Source organism: Manis pentadactyla, chromosome 10 (assembly GCF_030020395.1).
Source record: "Manis pentadactyla isolate mManPen7 chromosome 10, mManPen7.hap1, whole genome shotgun sequence".
NCBI classification, from domain to species: domain Eukaryota; kingdom Metazoa; phylum Chordata; class Mammalia; order Pholidota; family Manidae; genus Manis; species Manis pentadactyla.
Window position 1 is genome coordinate 39,970,986 of NC_080028.1, and position 4,932 is coordinate 39,975,917.

Below are 4,932 nucleotides of genomic sequence, written 5' to 3' on the forward strand. Positions count from 1 at the left end.
CTGATAACTCCCATTCCAGTCTATCCATTCAGGTTCTTAGTTGTTTTTCTGCATTTGTACTTATTCCTTGTTGAAAACCCTGATAGTTAGCATATTCTGATTAGTTCATAATAGATCTAAAATAGTCAGCATAGCTTTGTCCATACCACTAGAAAACAGAAGCATACTAAAAAGAGTTCAGGATTTGTTTCCAGTTCTTCCTGTTTCAGACCAAGGCTGAGTGGATACAGCTAGATATGTTCATAAGAACTTATATTAGTCCTCCCTTTTCCCTGAATTGGTATGATAATGGTGTTCACTTGAGATGAAAATGGTCTGTTTTTATCCAATTTGCTCTCAGTGTTAGGTCATCTTTACCATCTCCATTAATTAAAACTGACTTTATTTTGAATATTCATTATGAAAAGTTTCTGAAGGGTGAAACTATATGAAACTATAGTAAAGTATAAGAAGCATCTTTCTCTAATGGGAAGGACTATTAAAAGTTATATAGGGAACAGCAGATTCATATGCTGATGATATGCTCTAGAAACGTGGAAGAAATTAATTATGTAAAAAACAGAGAGGGAGAGATGCTACCTGAAGAGCTAAACGCCTTCTTGAGATATCAGAGATTGGCTTCATAAAATAAGAAAAACAATATCTGTACAGTCCTTATTATTTCCTTAGTGCTATTATAAGCATTTCACATGGTTTAAGTCTTTGAAAGCTCACAGTAATTCTGTGGTGTGGTCTTGTAATTAACCCCTTCTTACAGAATGGAAAACCGGGAGCAGAGAATGGTTAAGTGATTTGTCCAAGGTTGCTCAGCTAGGAGAAGACAGAGATATGACATAACCTCAGAGACACTGTTTCAGTCTTCCCCGTGTCTATTCAGTGGGGTTGGAAGTATCACCGCGTGAAAGATGAACTATAGAAGGAAATACATATGATAGTTTTAATTGCAATTTATTGTTAGTATTTGATCCATCACATTTCAGATTTCTTCTCAGATCCTGTTTCTGTGAGTTTTATGTGAAGATAGGCAATAGATGGTCAATGATGAGAAACCATTCAACATTAACAACCTTCATCATACTGGGACTGACAAATGACCCACAACTGGAGATTCTGGTCTTTTTCTTCATGCTTACTACATATATGTTAAGTGTAATTGGGAATCTGACCATAATTTTCCTTGTCTTGGTGGATTCTCATTTAAAAACAGCTATGTATTTTTTTCTTCAAAATTTTTCTTTCTTAGAAATCTCACTCACAACTTCCTGTGTCCCTGCATACCTGTACATCATATCAAGTGGGAACCAAGTCATTACCATCTAAGCCTGCTTCAGCCAAGTATTTTTCGTTATCTTCTTTGGAGCTACAGAATATTATCTGTTGGCTGTGATGTCCTATAACCGCTATGTGGCCATCTGCAAAACCCTGCATTACGTGACCATCATGAGCAGCAGAGTCTGCAGGAACCTCATCCTCAGTTGTTGGGTATCTGGTTTATTGATTATCCTCCCATCCCTTTGTTTAAGCCTTAATCTGGAATTCTGTGACTCTGTTATTGACCATTTTTTCTGTGATGCTTCTCCAATACTGAAGAATTCATGCTCAGATACATGGTTCATAGAGCAGCTGGTTCTATTCTGTGCTGTGTTAACCTTCATAATGACTCTTGTATGTGTAGTTCTGTCCTACATATACATCATTAGGACGATTCTAAGATTACCCTCAACCCAGCAAAGAAAAAAGGCCTCCTCTGTTTGTTCATCCCACATAATTGTGGTTTCTTTTGCCTATGGCAGCTGCATTTTCGTATATCTCAAACCTTTAGCCAAGCAAGAAGTGGACGTTAATAAGGCAGTTTCTCTGCTTACTATATCTGTTGCCCCTCTGTTCAATCGCTTCATTTATACCCTAAGAAATAAGCAAGTAAAACAGTCTTTCCATGACACTCTCAAAAGATTTGTATTCTATTCAAAGAAGTAGTAGAATAGTAAACTGGGAACTCACTATAAAAAAATAAATAATCAGAGTATGGATGGAAATTGAAGGTATTGAGACTGCTAACGCTTGACAGGTGTTAAAGAAAGATGAGAAGAAATTCTAAGAAAGAATACTAAAGGATAAGCATTAAGAGGCAGGCACTTTTATACTCCCCTAAAAGTATGACTATGTTATATCGCGTTCTAAATACAATTCAATCAATTCTACTCAGACTTTGCAAATTTTCACTAGTCATGATTCTTATGTATAGACATGTTACTCCTTTTCTCTCCTTGTAATACAACCTGTTTGAAGTGTCTTCCCTTTTCAAGAAGATAAATTTTCAGAAAATGTAAAACTGTCTTGACCTTCACTCAGGCTTGCCAAAGCTGCCTCACAATACAAAATGGTAGTACAAAATGTAATGTAATAATAGTGTTCCTTCTTATCTGAATGTATTTAATAATGATAATAAAAATACTGGCAAAAGTCCCAGCAATACAAAAAGTGTAACTACATAGCCTTTCAAGTTTATTGATAAACTTTCCTCTCTTCTAGTAATTGCTTTAAGAAGTCCCAGGAAAGCCAGATGTGATGCAAAAATCATGGGCTTAAAGGATCAGATTGCTGGTGATACAGTGAAGATCAAAGGGCCATGATTCTGCAAAGGGTAGATATGATGAAGGGTGAACTGATGATGTGCAGGTAATTTTTCCACTAGGGGCATTTTCAGATTCATGGCTGGGGTGGAGGAAAGGTTCTTTCAAACTCTTCAGTTTGTCATTTGCCCAGCAGAGATGTAATTTCCTTCCTCTCCCCTTTAGCTTGGTCAGGTCTATGATTTGCTTTTGATCATGAGAATGTGGTAGACATGAAAGTGCATGATGTGAGAAGTAAGAAGCTTTGTAACTTCCCCCTTCTTTTTGGGAACACGTGCCCTTGGGGAGTCCAGGTGCCATGTGAAAAGCATGAATACCCTGAGGTTGCCATGCAGTGAGGAAGCCCAAGCTAGCCCCCTGGGGAGACCTAGGGAGATGCCTGGTCAGCCCCATCTCTTCAGCCTTTCTCAGCTGTGGTGTTGGCACATGGTTGAAGAAGCCATCATGAGTAAAGAAGCCCACTACAGCCTTCTTACCATTCCAACCCCAGTACCATCTGATTACAACTAAATGACAGACCCAAGAACTACCTACCTCATCCCAGTCAGCCCCTAGAACCATGAAAATAATTGGTTTTAAGTCGATATATTTAACACACTGAGATTTGGGGTGATTTGTTACAAAGCAATTGATAACTGAAACAAGGGCACAGGAAAGGGCTGCCTGGGGACAGCGGGATTTTTAGAACTTGTGGTGGCTTCCTAGGGCCAGAGTGACAATGTGGACACTCCAGGGGTTGGAAATACCACATACACATCCTTTAAGCTGTACCTTTTATTTTGCTCATCTTTCTACAGTATATTTCAAAGGTATAACTCACACATTTGAGAAACTCCCAAAGCTTTGATATACTAATATTGTATAATAAAATCAATCAGGCCTATTGAAAATACATCACATTTCCAAAGTTTCCAGAGAATATAATAAAAATTATTGGAGTCTGGCAGACTTATCTAAAAATGGAAATACTCTCAATTCATTAGGAAAGCTAATGTTTTTAGACTGTTAGGTGCTTGCCATTTTACATTATTGAGAATCATCAAAACAACATTTTACACTGTAACTGTTTACAGGTAAAGAAAACGAGATTCATGAAAGTTTAGATTTATGTGGGGGATGGAAATGTTACTGACAGGGCTGTGCACAGTGCTTGGCTTGCTAAGATATAGATAGAAACTTCCAGAGGGTGTCATGTGACTACTGGATGGGGCGTAGACCCTTGGGATGCCAGGGTTTGTGTAAAGCCTTCATCATTGAAAAGCCACAAGAGTCACCTGCTCCAGCTGTTCCCATGAGCCTGAAGGTGTTTTTCACAAATGTTGTTTTTGCACACTATAGTTCTAAGTTAAACTAAGCACATGGTACACATAGAGCTCTGCTTTGTGTCTCTGATAATAATCAACACTTGAAAACCTTTAACTGTATGAAAGGTTTAAGACTAATCACATCCTGCAACTTTCTGCACTCTTGTGATCTGCACCTATGGTATTTTTAATCATGATGTAAGGATTTGAAAGCACACAATAAATACGAGAGAGAACAGGGGAAAAGGTTCTTCGCCTCTGAGCACTGACTCCCTCCTCCTCCTCTCTTGCTGTAAGGTAAGGTGTGGAGTAATCCATCATCCGTCATCTCAGGGATTGCTGGCCATTCCCGGCAGGTTTTACTGGATGGATCCATGAGTCAAATCCTCTTCTGTGTGACTCCAAAGCTGTGGTAATTCCAGTACCTGTCAGTGGCCCAAGGAACAATCGCCTTTCACCAGGTGATTTAAAAGACTGACTCAGGAAAAGCCTTCATTTACAAAGACAGGCTGAGGTTAAATCATGACAGTGGCACATCACAGTAGAACATTTTCTCAGGGAGGGGGAGGTGCCAGCAGCCAGCAGCCGGACTTGGTCCTGGCGCTGTGCTCCATGGCCATGGGGACCAGCTCCCGGAGCCTCCTCACAGGTGTCATGATTCCCCCAAGGCTAACAGGCCTCTCAGGCTGGCAGTGGGCAGTGAGGAGATGATGAGAAATGTGCAGGCATGTCAAGATGTCAAGGCCTCCCAGACAGCTAAGGAAAAAACAGAAAATGGGGAGGGGTTCATTGGATGCCAAGAGTTGTAAAGGATTCATTTGTCCCAAGGGGCCAAGGGAGTGCAGTGGGAGTGAGGGGTGGAGGCAGGGTTGAAGGCACTTACCTGAAGTCCTGCATCTCCAGGGCTTTGGTTCTGATTTCTCTGATGAGAATGCTGCTGATCCCACTTCCCCTAGAAGACATTTGCCAGGCCCTGTGTTTTAGCCTTAAGCTGA

At 40.1% G+C, this 4,932-nt stretch overlaps 1 pseudogene; it reads left to right on the top strand.

Annotated features, from left to right (window-relative positions):
- The first annotated feature begins 1,041 nt into the window (after nucleotides 1-1,041).
- On the top strand, nucleotides 1,042-1,977 carry LOC130685171 (olfactory receptor 6C2-like; annotated as a pseudogene).
- The last annotated feature ends 2,955 nt before the right edge of the window (nucleotides 1,978-4,932 follow it).